The sequence below is a fragment of the Zingiber officinale genome, chromosome 6B (genome assembly GCF_018446385.1).
Source record: "Zingiber officinale cultivar Zhangliang chromosome 6B, Zo_v1.1, whole genome shotgun sequence".
Lineage (NCBI taxonomy): Eukaryota > Viridiplantae > Streptophyta > Magnoliopsida > Zingiberales > Zingiberaceae > Zingiber > Zingiber officinale.
Window position 1 is genome coordinate 69,589,059 of NC_055996.1, and position 19,498 is coordinate 69,608,556.

The 19,498-nt window shown below is 39.8% G+C and overlaps 3 non-coding genes across 3 annotated transcripts; all 3 read left to right on the plus strand.

The window, feature by feature from the left end:
* Window positions 1–227: 227 nt before the first annotated feature.
* TRNAG-UCC lies at window positions 228–299 on the plus strand. The gene has a single exon. It is a non-coding gene; the product is annotated as a tRNA-Gly (tRNA).
* A 445-nt stretch (window positions 300–744) lies between these two features.
* On the plus strand, window positions 745–816 carry TRNAG-UCC. Its single transcript has one exon. It is a non-coding gene; the product is annotated as a tRNA-Gly (tRNA).
* Window positions 817–1,168: 352 nt separating this feature from the next.
* On the plus strand, window positions 1,169–1,240 carry TRNAG-UCC. Its single transcript has one exon. It is a non-coding gene; the product is annotated as a tRNA-Gly (tRNA).
* Window positions 1,241–19,498: the final 18,258 nt, after the last annotated feature.

The window sequence follows — 19,498 nt, forward strand, 5'->3', positions numbered from 1 at the left end:
GACTAATGTTATTCCTATATTCTGCCGACAGAGGAGAGAGAGAAGTGAGAGAAATATAATGAAGAAAAGAAAAACAATAGAAAAAGTCAAATTATCATGAGGGTAAAATAGGAAATGTTTTTAAAAAAGTGCGCTCTTTGGTAAATATCAAAGTAGTGTACACCTTTTGGTAAATTCAGATTTTCAAGTACGTCTTTTGATAAATTGCCGAATATAATAACATGCCAGCTTTTGTAGTCCAACGGTTAGGATAATTGCCTTCCAAGCAATAGACCCGGGTTCGACTCCCGGCAAACGCAATTTTTTTTATTTTTAATATTTCTTATAATTGTGCATCTGTTCTTGGCTCAATATAACTATTTTTCCTTTATAATTATAATCCTTATGAAGAAACCTTTGATTATAATCAAATGAAGTATCAAAAGACAATCCACCAAACTTGAAGTGACCTTATGAGGTCAACGATACGACGATCAGTGGCGGCGACAAAGATTCTTACAACGTTGACTTTTTCTTCATGAAGTCGAACTGGACACGAACACAAACATACGGCGCACGAACAATCCAGTGAATCAACTTCGTAAGATAGATACTTATCGATTTGATAATTAACGAACAAATAACCAGACATCGATGGCTTCAAGATTTGTGCGTGACAGGGTATCCGATGCCGTGGGGATAAATCTTGGGGTTGTTAATTAAAATTTTACTTTTATAAATTTATTAAAAAAGCATATCGACCTAGCGTTTGTAGTCCAACGGTTAGGATAATTGCCTTCCAAGCAATAGACCCGGGTTCGACTCCCGGCAGACGCATTTTTTATGGTTTTTTTTGTTGTTTCTGCTAAACAAGTTGTATTTGCAAATAATAGTGATATGAAAACTGAAACTTAATTCTTTTGCTTAATATAACTGGGCATCAAATGTGAAAACTGCAAACTGGTGCAAAAAAGAAAGCACATAATAATTCTTTTTCTCAATTATTTAAATTGGCAATTGGTATTATTGGTGCAATTGGCAATTGGTATAGATAAACTTGCGTTACTGGTAATTTTATTATGGTTGATAAAATATTTAAATTAGACTTAATATATGTTAAGTACGGAAATACGTATTTTTCAATAACTAATATAAATGAGTAAAACATTTTGAGCTTGAAGAATATGAAGCGTTTGTAGTCCAACGGTTAGGATAATTGCCTTCCAAGCAATAGACCCGGGTTCGACTCCCGGCAGACGCAATTTTGTCGTTTTTTCCTTTTCGTTGACGGAAGAAATCAAATTATGGGAATTGTAAATATCTTTTGTTATTATTATAATTTAACGAATTATTTTATCAAGCTCTGAACTTTAGGGAAACAGTATTAATTTACACTTAAACTGAGTTAGACTCGTAAATTTACTTATTGATTGTGGATGGTTTAGTGTTCTTAATCTATTAGAAGTGTTTTAATTAATCCTTTCCTTTTTAAATAAAAAACAATGAGAATATATATATATATATATATATATATATTATTTTAAGAAAATAAGATCAAGATATCTCAATTAGTTTGTACCACCTTGTTTGTTTTACTTTCCATACAGATTGACAAATTCTGAGATAAGGAAAAAAAATATATAATTTTGTTAAACTTCCAGGGCTCAATTTAAAAAATATATATATTAATTCAGAGGAAAGTTAAAGTTTTTCCAAGAAAAATTCAATTTCTTTTTAATAATGATGAGTTAGATTAGACCTGACCACGATTCGGAAGTAACGGTTTGACGATTCGAAATCGATAGTTCGACGATTCAGAATTATCGGTTTGATGGTTCCATGCAGGTCAACTCTTAACTTTAATCGTCCAAGACGATTGCGTCTCACGGTTCGAAACCGCCGGTTCACGGTTCGATTCATAGTTTGCCATGGTTCAATATTATTATGTTAAAAAAAATTACAAATTACAAATTACAAATCAAAATTTATTAGAAAAAAATGCTTGCATTTAATTAAGTTGCCTACTGTCCCCCTAGGGAAATCAAAGTCCACGTAGTTCTTTTACATTTTTATTTTTTTATATTATCACTCGCTTTCATTTCCCGTTCCTATCGTATTTATTCCTTCAGTATCAAAATCTTCAACTTCGTCATCTGAAAGTTGCATTCCTTGGATTCTTTTATCCGCTCTGGTCCAATCGTCCAGTAATGATTGGGCTTCCAATGAGTCGGGAGACAAAGTTGTTCGTCGTTCATCTAATATGTTGCTGTCGGCACTAAACGTCTGCTCCACAGCAATAGTTAACACTAGACAAGCTAAAATTTCTTTGGTGATCACGGAGAGGACGTGAAAACTTTCACCCTTCTGTGACCACCACTTTAAGATATCGAAATTTTCGCTGTCTGCTTCATTAAAATCAAAAGAAGTCAGAAAATAATTCTTAAGTTTCTGTGTAGAACTTGAGGATCCTCGTGGATGTTTTGTCCGTTCTTTTAATAAAAGTTGTGTTTTTGTAAATTTTAAATTACTAGTAATTTGTTGTATTTCATAAATATTAATTTGTGTTCCATATTTTACATAATATTGATTATAAATATCATATAAATAAATTCTAACATTATATATAATATTAACTGGATCCGGAGAAGAAGAATCTTTAATTGGAATTAAATCGTCATAATATAAAGTTAACATTTCTTGTAAAACTTCTAATTTAAATCTAAGATCTAAAGCAAATGCAATTAAATAAATTTTAGGAATAAAATAAAAATATTTTTCCCATTTAGTTTTCATAGCTAAGATGCAAGGAGATAAAGATTAATTATTAATATGTTTATTTAAAACTAATACTATATTAGAAAAATTTTCTAAAACTAATTAAGCAGTGGGATAATAAATACCAGAAAGTTGTTCGGTTACATCATTAAATACTTTTAAAATTTCACAAATACTACAAATATTCCATTGTTGTGAAAATAAATATATATTAGTATTAGTAGTTTTGTGCAAAAAATGAACATAATAATTCTTTATATTCAAATAAATCTTGTAATAATTGGTATGCTGAATTCAAACATATTGGTACATTGCGCGGAAATTTTTTAGGTGTCATTCCATTAGTTTACAAAACCTACCACATTGTTTCCTTATAGATGGATGAGACCATAAATAAAAAATTACAATTCTAATTGGTTTAATATAACTTTCTAAAATTTTTAATCCATCTTGAACACATAAATTTAAAACATAGCATACACAACGAATATGAAAAAAAAATAAACCGATAATAATAGGTTGACAAATAAATTTTAGATCATCTATATAGGAGGTATTAAAACTAGCATTATCTAATGATATTGAAAATATTTTATGAGTTAAGACATATTCTTCTAAAATTAAACATAATAATTGTGCAATATTATGAACATTATGTGATTCATCAAAAACTCTATAAGCTAATAATTTTTTTTTTAGAGGTTCCAAGAGTTATCGATCCAATGGCAAGTGACACCCATATACGAATGTGTTTGCCAATAATCACTCCAAATATCGGAACATAAAGAAACTTTATTATCTAATTTACTAAATTCATCAATTAAATTCTTTTTTCCTTATTTTACTAATTTTTTAATTGTATGAGTAAGTGTAGTTCTAGGAACGTTTAACACATGGATTAAGAGATTCTTTACAAAAATCTTCAAATGTGAATTTACATCCAAAAATAAAAGAAAGATGTTCTACGAAAACAAATTTAGCTAATGATTTTCTCAATTTATTATCTGAATATAAAAATAAATCGAAATTAGTACTACCGCTAGTTGAAGAAAATCTTGATAATTATATTTGAGAACAGTCGAGTCCATATTCCGTCGGGTGCTTTGTTTCTACATGTCGTTTCTGTTGATACAGTCTGACCTGGATGTTGTTTTGCTGTTGACACTGATTTAAGTTTGTATCAGATATTTAACTCAGATTAATTACTAATCTAGGTTGACTAGGTTGACCTGATTGAGAAAGTCCTAACTGGGATGTTAGGCAGTTGGAAAGTCCTGGTGAGTGAAGCCAGACAGATTGGAAATCCTGGTGAGTGAAGCCAGGTAAAAACCCTAGTGAGTGAAGCTAGGTGCAAGTCCTGGTGAGTGAAGCCAGGCAAGGGAAAATCCAGATGGATCAAGGGTGATCGGACATCTGGTGTTGAAAAGTCCAAGAAGGAAGCTTGACATGCGAAGTCGGAGAGAGCTAGGGAGCTCGTTCCTCCGGACTAGGTCAGAGAGGGCTCGACCCGGACTGAGTCAAGAAGCTGGATCGGTCGGCAGACCGATCCAAGGAAACTTGACACCGGATCGGTCTGCACCGATCCGGTGGCTCTTAGATCGGTGCCGGACCGATCGTGAATCGATGGCTGCGAACGCGTTTCGACGGCTCGCGGACCGATCGAAATCGATCAAGAGCCGCTTTTCTTGATCGGTGCGGACCGATCGAAATCAATCGAGCCCATCGTGATTTTACCGATCGGTCGCGGACCGATCAGAAATCAACCTCATCGAGATTTCACCGATCGGCAGACCGTCGAGGCTTTAAGCAGGACGGCGACATCTCGATCGGTCCGGGATCGATCGATTAGTTCTGATCGGTCCGCAGACCGATCGAGTCGCGCACTTTAAAGAGCGGCTTCGATCGGTCCGCACCGATCGAGATGATCAGAAACATGGATCGGTCTGCACCGATCCACAGATATCTTGTTTTGCATGCGCTTTCTCTTATTGTTTCGATTCGCAATTGCTTTTACCTATTTCGTTTCTAACCATCTGCTGTAAGCTTTCTCAAGTTACAGATTACTTGATGTTGGGTGAATTCAAATTAAGGATCATTAGTAGAAGGCGACGAAAAAGCTTTTGCTGTGTCTCGCTGCGGACAAACCAGTTTTGGTAGCAACGTCTCGTTTGCGATCTGCTGGCAGCCGTTTGGTCGAAATCAGCTTGACTTGTGCTGATAGGTTCAAGCTCAGAGGTACCAGTGGAAACGAGGATGCCATTGGTGGGAGCTGAGACAATCAGACAAGGAAGAAGCGTGATTGGCGACGTCGTGGACGGTTGCAGGGATTTGCTGCAGGTTTGGCAGAGATCCGTTACAGAGCAGAGAGGCATATGAAGGTGGAGAGGAGAGGCTCTCGTAACTATGCTTTTTGTGCTCTTGCTGTGAAAAACACTGTGGTGAAAAACTCTCTGGAAGATTGAAGCAGTGTGCTTGTTCTTCGCTGATTGTGGCTGTGAGCTTCCTTTGATCATTTCACTTGAGCCACTACTGTAAGTCTTGTGCTTAATTTCTTACTGCTGTTAAAGACTTTGTGGAGAGGTTACTCCACCGAGAAGGAGAATCCTTTAGCCGGATAGCTTCCGGGGTGTGATCTACCGAAAGATCAAGAGGATTCGTCCACCTTACGGACACGCCGAGGAGTAGGGGCAAGTTATCCCCGAACCTCGTAAATCTCTGAGTTAGTGTGCTGTGCTTTCTTGTTTTAGTTTTCTATTTCCGCTGTGCTAACAAAGTTCTTGAAGAAATTTGTGTTTAGTGTTTTTCAAAGAGGCTATTCACCCCCCTCTAGCCATCTAAGGTCCCAACAAGTGGTATCAGAGCCTGGTGCTCTTCATTTCGGCTTAACAACCCAAAGAGCAAAACAATGGCCATGAAGGAGGGATTTAGCACCAACCGTCCACCTTACTTCGAAGGAGCAGATTTTCAATATTGGAAGGGCCGCATGGAGTACTACCTCAAAACCGACATAGCCATGTGGTTCTCAGTCAAGGAAGGTTTCACACCACCAAAGGATAAAGAAGGTAAGGAACTCGAGTCGTCAAAGTGGTCTACCGAACAACTCCGCAAAGCACAAGCCGATGCCAAGGCTATGGTCACCTTGCAATGTGGAATCGCCAAGGATCAACTCGTCAAGGTAGGCCCGTTCTCAAGTGCAAGAGACCTATGGAACAAACTCATCGAGCTCCAAGAGGGAACTCGAGATTCTCGGATTGCCAAGAGGGACCTATTCTTGAATCAGCTCCAAAATCTAACCATGAAGGACAATGAAACGGTGAGTGAACTTCATGGGAGATTCAAGGAGATCATCAATGGTCTCCACTCCGTGGATGAACGGGTAGAAAACCGTGACCTAGTAAGGTACGCTCTTAAATCTTTTCCTAGGAATGCCTTGTGGTCATCCATGGTAGATGCCTACAAGGTATCCAAGGATCTTTCCATTGTTAAACTAGATGAATTTTTCTGTGAGATGGAACTTCATGAGCTTGCTAACAAAGGTCAAAAAGAGAAGGGTATTGCTTTATTTGCAGGACCAAAGAGCAAGGATGGAAGAAGGAAGAAGGAAAAGAAGAAAGAAAAGGAGATTTCCTCATCCACCTCTTCTTCCGAATCCGATGATGAAAGTGGATCATCATCAAGCGAGATGGCGAACTTCGTAAGGAGGATTATGAGAAGAGGCCGAAGATACAAAGGAAAAGGTAAAACTAATGATCAAAATTTTGATAAATCTAATGTTACATGTTATGAGTGTAGCAAGAAAGGACACATTCGGAGCGAGTGTCCGAAACTAAAGAGGAAGGAGGAACGAGCCAAAAGGAAGGAGGAAAGAACCAAGAAGAAGAAGGCTCTCAAGGCCACTTGGGATGAGTCCTCATCAAGCTCATCGGAGGAAGAAGAGAAGATGGAAAAGAGCACTCGGCAATTGGCACTCATGGCAAGGGAAGAGTCAGAATCCGAGAGTGATGACTCAAGCGCTTCAACCACGGCTTCATCATCTTCGGATGATGAAGAGGTAACCTCTTCTCATATAGAAAAGTGTTATAAAACTATCACTCACTTATCTACATTGCTTAAAAAGTCGAAAACAGAAAATAAATTGTTGAAAGAAGAAGTAAAAACCTTAAGGACCCTTAGGGAAGATGAGGTCGATGACCTACATCTAGAAGTCCTTGAGGATGAGAACAAAGCCTTAAAGGGTGAGGTTGAGAAACTCAAGAAAATGCTTGAGAAATTCTCAACTAGCTCTAAGACTCTAGACATGATTCTAAATGCCCAAAGGGCAGTTTACAACAAAGCCGGGTTAGGGTATCAACCTAAGGAGTCGAGTTTCATTTCTCTAATGTCTAGAACTCAAAATAGTAGATCACATGTTTCTAGAGTTCATGGAACTAGGAAAGGTATGACCAAGGCATGGGTTCCTAGGTCTTTCGTTGTAGAAGCATTAGGTCCCAAGATTTTGGTACCTAAAACCTCTATTTTTCGTGTATTGTAGGCATTGGTCGAGGGGGAGCATCTATCAACTTGGTTTGTTGATAGTGGATGCTCCAAGCACATGACTGGGAACAAATCACTGTTTACTACCATTCAAAACAAAAGTAGAGGTAATGTGTCTTTTGGTAATAATGGTAGCCTTAAGGTTGTAGGAATTGGAGACATTCATATATCCGAATGTCTTCATATCAAGAATGTCCTTCTAGTCAAGGGATGACCTTTAATCTCCTAAGTGTCACCAATTGTGTGATACGGGTTACACAATTGAATTTCATTCAAGTCAATGTTTGGTTAAACACATTGACACACTTGACACGGTACTAGTAGGCACAAGGTTGACAATATTTATCAAGTATCATTTAAAAGTGCTACTAATGCTTTGATTAAGTGTTTCATGTCGAAAGAAGAAGAGTCTTGGTTATGGCATAGAAGATTGGCACATGTAAACATGAAGAACATCCGGAAGTTGGCCAACCAAGGATTAGTGCGAGGCTTACCAAGCATCAAGTTCCACAAGACCAAACTATGTGATGCATGTCAAAAGGGTAAGCAAACAAAAGCTGTCCATAAAGGTAAAAGCAATGTAAGTACATCTACTGCTTTAGATTTATTGCACATGGACCTTTTTGATTGCAGTAGTGTAATATCATTGAATGGAAGTAGATATTGTTTGGTAATCGTTGATGATTTTACTAGATACACATGGACTTTCTTCTTGAAACATAAGGACCAAACTATAGATATTTTTATTTCTTTTTGTAGAAGAACTGAAAATGAAAAATCGACAACAATTAAAACCATTAGAAGTGATCATGGTGGGGAATTTCAAAATCATAGGTTTTTAGAGTTTTGTCAAGAAAAGGGATATAGGCATGAGTTCTCTACTCCAAGGACGCCACAGAAAAATGGGGTTGTGGAGAGAAAGAACCGAGTCCTACAAGAGGCTGCACGAAGCATGCTCAATGAGTACTCACTACCGAGCTACTTATGGGCTGAAGCTGTGAATACAGCTTGCTATGTGCAAAATCGAGTTTTAATACATAGGTTTTTAGGAAAGACTCCCCATGAACTTTGGTTTGGGAAACCGCCTACAATTAAACATCTTAGGGTGTTTGGTTGTAAAGTGTTTATCTTAAACACCAAGGACCATCTTGGGAAGTTCACGGCTAAGGCTGATCAAGGGATACTGGTCGGGTACTCTCTTACCAGCAAAGCCTATCGAGTCTACAATGAGAGGACTAAATTGATTGAAGAGTCCTCAGACGTAGCATTTGAAGAAATCCCCAAATCAAATGATCAATCAAGGGATGTAGGAGAAATTCAATTCGAACTTAGAAATCTAAGTTTGAATGATCAAAACATTGGAAGAGTCAAAGTTGACTCTGAAGATGATGAGCAAAGGCAAGAAAGGGCTCAATCTGATCTCTTGCCTGTGCCGAGTGAGACCACTCATGAGGCACCGCCAACTCCAAGGCAATCTAGGATAGTCTCTAGTCATCCACAAGACCAGATTGTGGGAGACATCCAACAAGGGTTAGGACTAGATCATTCTTCAGAAATGAGTCGAATGAGGTTGCTTTGATCTCAGAAATCGAACCTAAACTAGTTGATGAGGCATTGCATGATCTTGATTGGGTCATAGCTATGCAAGATGAGTTAGGTCAATTTGAAAGAAGCCAAGTGTGGGACTTGGTTCCTAGACCTAAGAAGACCACCATTATTGGAACTAAATGGGTCTTCAAAAATAAGTTAAACCAAAAGGGAGAGGTAGTAAGAAACAAGGCAAGACTAGTAGCCAAGGGCTATAGTCAAGTTGAAGGCCTCGATTATGATGAGACCTATGCTCTGTGGCACGATTGGAGTCCATTTGATGCTAGCTTTTGTTGCACATAGAGGTTTCAAGCTCTATCAAATGGACGTTAAATCGGCCTTCTTAAATGGTTTCATTAAAGAAGAAGTCTACGTTGAACAACCACCGGGGTTTGTGAATACCGAAGCTCCAAACCACGTGTTCAAGCTCAAGAAAGCTCTTTATGGGCTAAAACAAGCACCTCGAGCTTGGTACGAAAGGTTGTCAACTTATCTATTAGAAAAGGGTTTTGTAAGGGGTCAAATAGACCCAACACTATTTCTTCGTCGAGATGGTGAAAATATTTTTGTAGCCCAAGTATATGTCGATGACATAATTTGTGGCTCAAATAACAAGGGCTATTTAAATGAATTTATCACTCACATGGAAAGTGAGTTTGAAATGAGTCTTGTGGGAGAATTGACATTCTTCCTTGGACTAGAAATCAAACAAACTAGAGATGGCATTTATGTCCATCAAGCAAAATACACTCAAGAGATGCTTAAGAAATTCAAAATGAGTGATTCTAAGGAAGTATCCACTCCTATGGCGACGAGCACTCGTCTTGACAATGATGAGAGTGGAAAATCAGTTGATCTAACGCAATATAGAAGCATGATCGGTAGTCTTCTATATCTCACAGCTAGTCGACCGGACATACTCTTTGCTGTGGGCATGTGCGCTAAGTATCAAGTCTGTGCCAAGGAATCTCACTTAATTGCAGTTAAGAGAATTCTGAGATACCTTAAAGGCACAATTAGAGTAGGTCTTTGGTACCCTCGTACTGAATCATTTGACTTGATAGGTTATACCGACTCCGATTATGCTGGGTGCAAATTGGATCGGAAAAGTACAAGTGGGGGTTGCCAATTTTTAGGTTCATGTTTAGTTAGTTGGTCAAGTCGGAAGCAACATTGTGTTGCTCTCTCCACGACCGAGGCTGAATATATTGCCATGGGAGAGAGTGTATCACAGTTGTTGTGGATGATACACACCCTAGAGGATTATGGACTCTCTTATAAGGGTGTACAAGTGCTATGCGACAACATTAGCACAATCAACCTAACTAAAAATCAAATCCATCATTCGAGGACCAAACACATTGAAGTGCGTCATCACTTCATAAGAGATCACGTAGCTAGGGGAGACATTGTGCTCACATATGTTGAGTCAAAGTCAAACCTAGCCGATATCTTCACAAAACCCCTTCCGGAGAATGAATTTAGTCATTTAAGGAGGGAGTTGGGAATGTGTTTGGCTCCTTAGGTCATTAGAACTTCACCATGATCAATAAGGACTATTAAAATGACAAGAGTAATTGGGAAACTGATTTGGGCAATTTGGGAACATCTCACACAAACGATAAGGTTTAACAAATTGTTTTTGTTTGCTAGAAATGGGGTGAGATGCTAGGAACAACCAATTTATTCAAAATGTACTATGCATCCCTTGAATAAGTAGGTTGAAGAGACATAAATTGAGTATGGGGAAGGTCATTACATAATTCATGTGTATTTGACTCCTAGATCTTACTCATATATTCCAACCAAGGAATCTTGGTTGGACTTTTGTCTAGAAATTTTCTAATCATGGTTGATGGTTAATGTGTTGATTGGTATTGTTGTTTGGTTCATGTCATGACTTTTGATTGATAAAACGATAGGTTATTAAAGGAAATAATAATAAATTGGATATATTTTGACAAACTTGAAACTAAACATAACAAGAATCAAGAACTTCAGCTTTCATGCCTTGATTGCAAATTAGGACAAGTTGTCTATTTTGACAAACTTGAAACTTGTCTGAAATATCAGTGTTTGTAGTCGAATATGAAAGTCTCAAATTATAAACAAATTCACACCATAAGAGCCCATCGTTAGGACATAGTTATGCTTGTAGATTCTCAGGGTTCTAGATATTGATTTTGAAAGTTTTACTGGAGAAACTTCTACGAACTATCAAAGGATTTCGGTTACTGAAATCACTGAAAATTTCAATATCAGACATCGATCGGGCTCACCCGATCGAGAGAAGATGGATCGGTCGACGACCGATCCAAAACTTCCCAATCTTTACGTTTCAATCGATCGGTCCCAGGACCGATCGGTTATTTGTCGGCTCACCGATCGGTCCGAGGACCGATCGATAATCTGATACGCGATAGGCTCTTCGATCGGTCCATAGACCGATCGGTGGTTCCATGAAATGCCTGAATTTTCTTTGTCGATCTCCGATCGGTCTACGGACCGATCAGAAGTTCTGATCGATGCGGTGACGATCGAGGCTTCGAATGCTACCGATCACCGATCGGTCCACGGACCGTCGGAGGTTCCGATCGATCGGTGACCGATCAGGGACGTCGGATACCTTCTGATCGGACAACCGTCCGATCATTTCTTCACTGTACACCCATCTTAACCCTTAAAACCTCCCGATCCCCTCTTTCCCTCATTCACGCGAACCCTAGCCGACTCTTCCCAACAGCCCACCCTTTCTCTTCTCCTTGCACGCCGAAGCTCCATCCCTCGGAAGCCCTAGCCGAGAGTTCCATGGCTCCAAGGTAACTCCTACCTCTATAGAACTTGGCATTGTGTTTTCATTTCTCATCTTCTGTTGTTGTGTTTGTCTCGGTTCTTATTTGTTGGTGGCTCCGGTGCTCACTCATTGCCCCATTTTACCACATTGAATCCCCTTAGGAAGAAACCCACTGATGGTGAGGGAACCTCTAAGGAATCAACCAAGAAATCCAAATCCAAAACTTCTCCTGCTCCCTTTCGACCCCAACCAGCTAGTTCCAGTAGATTCCCAAACCGCCAGTCTGAGCAAGCTTTTCAACAAAGGACTTTCAAATTACTCCCTTGTAGGTCCGTGGATAGAAAATTCATGGACGAATTTTGCCCACAAGTGTCCGAAATCATAGCATACTACAAACTCGATTCATTAGTCTACTTGGAACGAGATATCAACTATGACCTGGTCTCTGAGTTCTATAATAACCTTCATGAGACTAGTGATCAAGGTTTTAAAACAAGAGTTGCTAAGCGGACTCTTGATTTCAGTATCTCATCTTTCTTTGAGTATCTCGATTGTCGGAGGTGTTCCGGTGAGGTTTTTTCGATATTTCCTGACTTACCAGAACAATTACTTCCACCGTTTGATATCTCACCTGACGACATATATGAGTACTTCTTCAGACAGCCTAGACAAGGGCTAGATGAGCTAGATGTTGACTTCCCTACTTTTGCAGCCTTGAGATTATCTCCTCAAGATTACATTCTTTTTAAAATTGTCACGAACTGCCTTCTACCTATCACATCTAAACCCTTATCTGAGATCCGATCATATCATTGTCTTATGCTCTATGGTTTGCGTCGGCGTCTCGATTTTGATATCATGTCGAGCATCTACTCCTCAATCATATCCTATTCTCAGCCTAGCGGCTTCACTATTTATATGCCTTATGGGCATATAATTACTGATTGGCTTGAGACCCTTCAGGTTGATGTCTCTAAGGGTAGAACAATCAAAATGGTCAGGCAGGATTGCCGACTTGGAAAAAGGGCATTTTCCAAGTCTGGAATCATAGGGCGAAATGGGGATGTTCAGTGGAAGGATGGAAGAGCTTTAGGTGAGTTACCACGGGGACCTCCACGACAGGTTGCAGCTGCTCCTCCTGCTGACATTGGCGAGGCGGATCCTGATCTGCGCTGGCAGATCGCCGAGCTGGAGAGTCGCTTTGATCGACACGAGGAGATGGTGGCTGCTGAGTTCGATGGACTACGTATTCGGATAGACCAGCGCTACGATGACCTGCGCGGGCATATTGACCAGCGCTTCGATGATATGCGTAGTCATCAGGTGGTGACACAGCAGTTGCTACTCGGATGGATGGCACGCTACCCGCCTCCGCAGTCTTACCCAGGCTATTCATCCTCCAGCGTGTTGCCTCAGGATTTCACCCTTCCTGCCGATGATGATGATGCTCCTCATGTTGAGGACGTTGATTGATGTAGTCTGTGTGTCACCTAGTCTGTATGTATTTTGGATGCTATGTGTTAGTCTGACCTGGATATTTGTACTTCTGATGCTACTCATATATTTATGCTCCTCGGTTTTATATTTGCTTGCTCCTTATTATGCTTCATTTTCTATGTTTTTTTTATATATGCTGTTCCTATGCCATGATTTGATTGTATCTTTTGTCTTTCTTACTGTCGTATTGTGACCTTAGAGGGAACTCTAGGTCAGTTAAGAGAAGGCAGTATGGATTAAGGGGGAGCCTTTTGAGTTTTTGTCACCTCATTTGCACCTTTTCGGTGTTTGACAAAGGGGGAGAGGATACCTAAGTTTAGAAATGTATGAAAGCTTGATTTTAGGGGAGAGGATAACGGGAAGGATCTTGATTCCCGTCATTGACTTGGTGGTGTATCCGTCTTAGGGGGAGAATCCAGATTTCCCTAAAATTATGGGTAAATGAGCATTTTTTATCTAAACTTAAATCGTGTTGTCAAACAACAAAAAGGGGGAGATTGTTGATACAGTCTGACCTGGATGTTGTTTTGCTGTTGACACTGATTTAAGTTTGTATCAGATATTTAACTCAGATTAATTACTAATCTAGGTTGACTAGGTTGACCTGATTGAGAAAGTCCTAACTGGGATGTTAGGCAGTTGGAAACTCCTGGTGAGTGAAGCCAGGCAGATTGGAAATCCTGGTGAGTGAAGCCGGTAAAAACCTAGTGAGTGAAGCTAGGTGCAAGTCACGGTGAGTGCAGGCCAGGAAAATCCAGATGGATCAAGGGTGATCGGACATCGGTGTTGAAAAGTCCAAGAAGGAAGCTTGGCATGCGAAGTCGGAGAGAGCTAGGAGCTCGTTCCTCCGGACTAGGTCGGAGGGCCGACCGATCGAGAAAGGCTGGATCGGTCGGCGAGACCGATCCGGTGAAACTGGACACTGGATCGGTGCCCGCACCGATCCGGTGGCTCTGTGATCGGTGCCGCCGACCGATCGGAATTGTCGATGGCTACGAGCGTTTGCGGTCGATGCGGACCGATCGAAATCGATCGAGCCCATCATTTTTGATCGGTGCGGACCGATCGAAATCAATCGATAGCCCATCGTGATTTTGCGATCGGTGCGGACCGATCGAAATCAACGAGCCTCGAGATTTCACCGATCGATGCGGAGACCGATCGGGACTTTAAGCACCGGACGGCGACATCGATCGGTCCGGGACCGATCGATTAGTTCTGATCGGTCGCGGACCGATCGTCGCGCACTGAAAGAAGCGGCTGATCGATGTCGGGACCGATCAGATTAGTTCTGATCGGTCCGCAGACCGATCGAGATGATTCACATGGATCGGTCTGCGACCGATCCAGTATGACTTGTTTTGCATGCGCTTTCTCTTATTGTTTCTGATTCGCAATTGCTTTTACCTATTTCGTTTCTAACCATCTGCTGTAAGCTTTCTCGAAGTTACAGGTTACAGATTACTTGATGTTGGGTGAATTCAAATTAAGGATCATTAGTAGAAGGCGACGAAAAAGCTTTTGTTGTGTCTCGCTGCGGACAAACCAGTTTTGGTAGCAACGTCTCGTTTGCGATCTGCTGGCAGCCGTTTGGTCGAAATCAGCTTGACTTGTGCTGATAGGTTCAAGCTCAGAGGTACCAGTGGAAACGAGGATGCCATTGGTGGGAGCTGAGACAATCAGACAAGGAAGAAGCGTGATTGGCGACGTCGTGGACGGTTGCAGGGATTTGCTGCAGGTTTGGCAGAGATCCGTTACAGAGCAGAGAGGCATATGAAGGTGGAGAGGAGAGGCTCTCGTAACTATGCTTTTTGTGCTCTTGCTGTGAAAAACACTGTGGTGAAAAACTCTCTGGAAGATTGAAGCAGTGTGCTTGTTCTTCGCTGATTGTGGCTGTGAGCTTCCTTTGATCATTTCACTTGAGCCACTACTGTAAGTCTTGTGCTTAATTTCTTACTGCTGTTAAAGACTTTGTGGAGAGGTTACTCCACCGAGAAGGAGAATCCTTTAGCCGGATAGCTTCCGGGGTGTGATCTACCGAAAGATCAAGAGGATTCGTCCACCTTACGGACACGCCGAGGAGTAGGGGCAAGTTATCCCCGAACCTCGTAAATCTCTGAGTTAGTGTGCTGTGCTTTCTTGTTTTAGTTTTCTATTTCCGCTGTGCTAACAAAGTTCTTGAAGAAATTTGTGTTTAGTGTTTTTCAAAGAGGCTATTCACCCCCCTCTAGCCATCTAAGGTCCCAACAGTTTCAATGACTCATAGCCTCCGCCGACTTGGAATTTGTAGGAAGCATTGCAGTGCTTACATTTTGCACGCATTTCTCCCGACGGAAGAGTGACATTCTCAAAATGTTTAGTGAAAATAGAAGACTTTAGAGGAGGAAGTTCCCGAACCTTAGAAGTAATTGCATCGATACTTCCTTGTGTTTCGGGTGTCGGATTCGGAAGATGTCGGATCTCATATGTAACGACCACACTTCTTCACCCCAACTCCAGCCACGGATGTTACTTCTTTCCATACTACTAAGGACCCTATTGTATGTACAATGTTCAGTTCAGAGATCTACTCTGAACTTGTTTCGACTATTAAGTCGTGTTTTGAGAGCGAAATAGAGCTAAGATGAAGTTTAGAACTGCTTGAGGATCTGAGCCGTGTGGTGATAACCAACCGTGTAGCCTTACTGAGCCCTAGTTTGGGCACGGCCGTGTGTGCCACACGGCCGTGTAAGGTCCTCCCTGCTGAGGCAGGGCACGGCCGTGTGGCTTCCACACGGCTGTGTCACCTTGGCCGTAACGAAGAGGAGCATGGCTCTGTGGCTCACACAGCCGTGTCACCTCGGTTGAGTCAAAGGGGTGCACGATCGTGTGAATCCACACGGCCGTGTCATTTTGCCCGAGGAGGAGAGGTGCATGGTCGTGTGTGTCACATGGTCGTGCAACCTTTCCAGAGGCTAAGCCTTGCATGGTCGTGTGTGACACACGACCGTGCAACTTTTCCAGAGACTAAACCTTGCATGGCCGTGTGTGGCACACGACTGTGCAACCCTGGCCGAGAGGGAGAGGGTTGGGCCCGTTGGACTCCACACGGCCGTGTCACGGCCGTGTGGGGGTCACGCCCTGCACCCAAAAAGGAGTGGTTCTCCCCCTTTGTACTCCTTCTTGACTTATCATTTTATCCCACAACCTTAGGGAGAATATTTGACACTTCAACTACTACCAAACCGTAAATTCATTGTACACCATTCTTAATAATACTTTTATACTAAGCGGAGATAAGAACATATGTCCATCAGTACCAAAATCTAACATGGTTAGACACTAGCAAATTCCAGGATCGCTTCCCATTGTTCCGTCACCCATACCATCAAACATTGCTCCTGCTGCCCCTTCCTACTCGAGCTTTCCCTTACCTTTATCTGCAGTATAATAAGGAAATGCAAACTATAAGCAAATGCTTAGCAAGTACCATCTACTCACAAAACTACGCATTAAAGAGAACATGCCTTTTTATTATAAAACTGCTTGGAAAGAGAACAACAAACATGCACTTGAGTATAATTTACGCTAAAACATATGCTTTGTAAATATGCACATGATTTGTATTTTTAATTTAAAAAGTTTTAAAATGCTAAACACCAACTTAAACCTTGCTAGTAATGTAACGAAAATAGAAATCCTGGCATATTATAGAGTTCACCAACACTACACTTTATAACTCAAGTTCTCCACTTAATGATGGTTTCACTTCAACAAACCAATGCACTTTGAAAACTTTATCATGCATATTAGTGAACATAATAATCAACTTTCTTGGGCCCGACAATGTACCACTTGCGCACATCCTTAATAAAATCCGAGGTAGCTAATCCTGAACCTATTAAGGTACTACTAGGTGAACTTATGCGTAGGGGCAATCTAGGAGCCCATCCCATGGACCTTGTGTCAAGTACATGTCATTTTAAAGTAAAATACTTTCTTCTACTCAGTACTTTCTTATAATTGCACTTGTTGTCATTTCGACAAACACCTTATGTGTTGATATTTCCAAGACTCCCATAATAGTGGAGTTCTTTATTTAATTTTTGAGAGTTGCTGAAACATCAAGGGATGCACTTTACAATGAACTTAAATCATTTTTGGGAATATTTGAACTTGATTTTAATGACATGAGAGGGTAGGGTTATGATAATGGTTCAAATATGAAAGGATAATATAATGGAGTAAGCATCATAGCACTTAATCTTGCCCTTTGTGATATGGCTATAAGTTGTGTTCAAGCTAAATCACTTTTTGTAGAGATACAAAGAATTTATAAATTGTTCTCCGGTTCAATAAAATGGTGGTAGGTCCTTAAATCTTTTGTAAAAGATCGCAATAGAAAATGACTTACATTAAAATCATAGTTGGATACACATTGGGAAAATAATCTTGATAGCATAAAAGCTGTAAGATTTCAAGTTCCTCAAATAAGAGATGCACTATTGCATCTAGTAGAACATAGTGGTGATGCAACAACAGTGAGTGATGCGGGGTCTTTAGCAAATTATGAACTTTAAAATTTTGAATTTATTGTGGGTATGGTAATATGATTTGAAGTATTACAGAAAATAAATAAAGTCAACAAGATTCTCCAAAGAAAAGATATGACTATTGATGAGGGTATTAGTCTCTTAAACGTTTGATTATCTTTTTGGAAGAATAGACAAATACTAGTTTTGAAGCCGCGAAGAGTGAAGCTAAAAAGATTGCTTTAGGAATAAAGGTTGAGCCCATATTTCGTGAAACTCATATTCATTATAGAAAAAGATTCTTTGATGAAAATTCTTGAGATAAACCAATACAAGGAGCTGAAGAATATTTTCAAGTAAATTATTTTTTATAGATAGTTGATAATGCTCTTTCTTCACTCAAGACAAGATTTGAGTAGTTTCAGAAATATGAAGAGACTTTTGAATTTTTATTTAACTTGAGCAAGTTGAAAGACACAGATGATGAGAGTGTTGGATATATGTGAATGGAGAAGAGGTGGAAAGGAAAGAGACTCCATTGTGAATGAGACTTTAGTCCTATATTGAGAGTTTCAAGACATATTGATTTATTTATATTGGTTCACATGCATGTATGATGTGAACAAATGCATGGAAAGAGACTTTCTCTCACGCGTGGGTGCGCAGGGGGGCACAAATCCAAGACTCAGATTGCACTATACCAAGTTGACTCGTAAGTGAACACAATCTGTGCATGTTGAATGCTTTGCCCAAGCGAATAAACCAACGTTTTGCCATCTGAATATCTTTTTGCTACCTTCTTAAGAGTGTAATGGAAACATTAAAATAAAATTAATGGTGATTTTGTAATGTCTCAGCATTAATGACGAATTTTGTAACATCTTAACATTAATGGTGACATTAAACCTAGCATTAAATGATCATAATTTGGTTATTCATTGTAGGCTAGGTGAGAGCTCATGTATAAGGAGGCTGAATATTGAGTAAAGGGAAGAGTAATGGAAGATAATTGAAAGTGAGAGCAATAGCAAAAGAATTCCTCCACCTTCATTTTACGATTTTTTTCTCTCAGTCGTGCATCGACTCGATTGAACTACTCGTGATAGCACTCAGGTACATTCTCAGTTTGCCATGAACAACCAATGTTTGGTTGTGTGCATGGTTCTGCCGTTGTATCCTAAAAAATAGATGATCCGAGAGAACCTCGAAGTACATAGCTGGAGGTGGGACGAATCTATTTCAAGGAAACTGTGTTGAGAGTAAGCCTCAACATCTTCCTCAGCGAATTCCTTTCCTGATTCGACTGCGCATCGCATTGACTCTATGACTTGGACTACCGGAAGATTGCCAGAACCAACCCTGCTGACAACTTGAGATTATCTGCTCAGATCATCATAACAGATAAGTTAGAATTAATTTTATGTAATTTTAATTCAATAATATTCTCCAAAATCTCTTGCAGATTGTCCAATAGAGAGTTGGAACAATTCATGTGCTACACTTGAAGATAGTTTGAAAAATGCGGATGATTAAGATATTAATATGCTTGAACTATTATCTAAATTGCAATTACTCATAAAAGTATTGTCGAATTAGATTACCAAATCACTTGAAGTCTTGGAGTATGTCAAAAATTTGTATCATGAGTTTTCTAATGCTTGGATATCTTTTAAGCCATACTGGTTACAGTAATTCTGCTGAAAGAAGTTTCTTAAAATTAAAGTTGATAAAGAACTATTTTCGATCAATTATATCATAGGATACATTGAATAATTTGGTTATATTGTCTATTGAAAAAAGGATGATAGCTAAGTTTAATTAT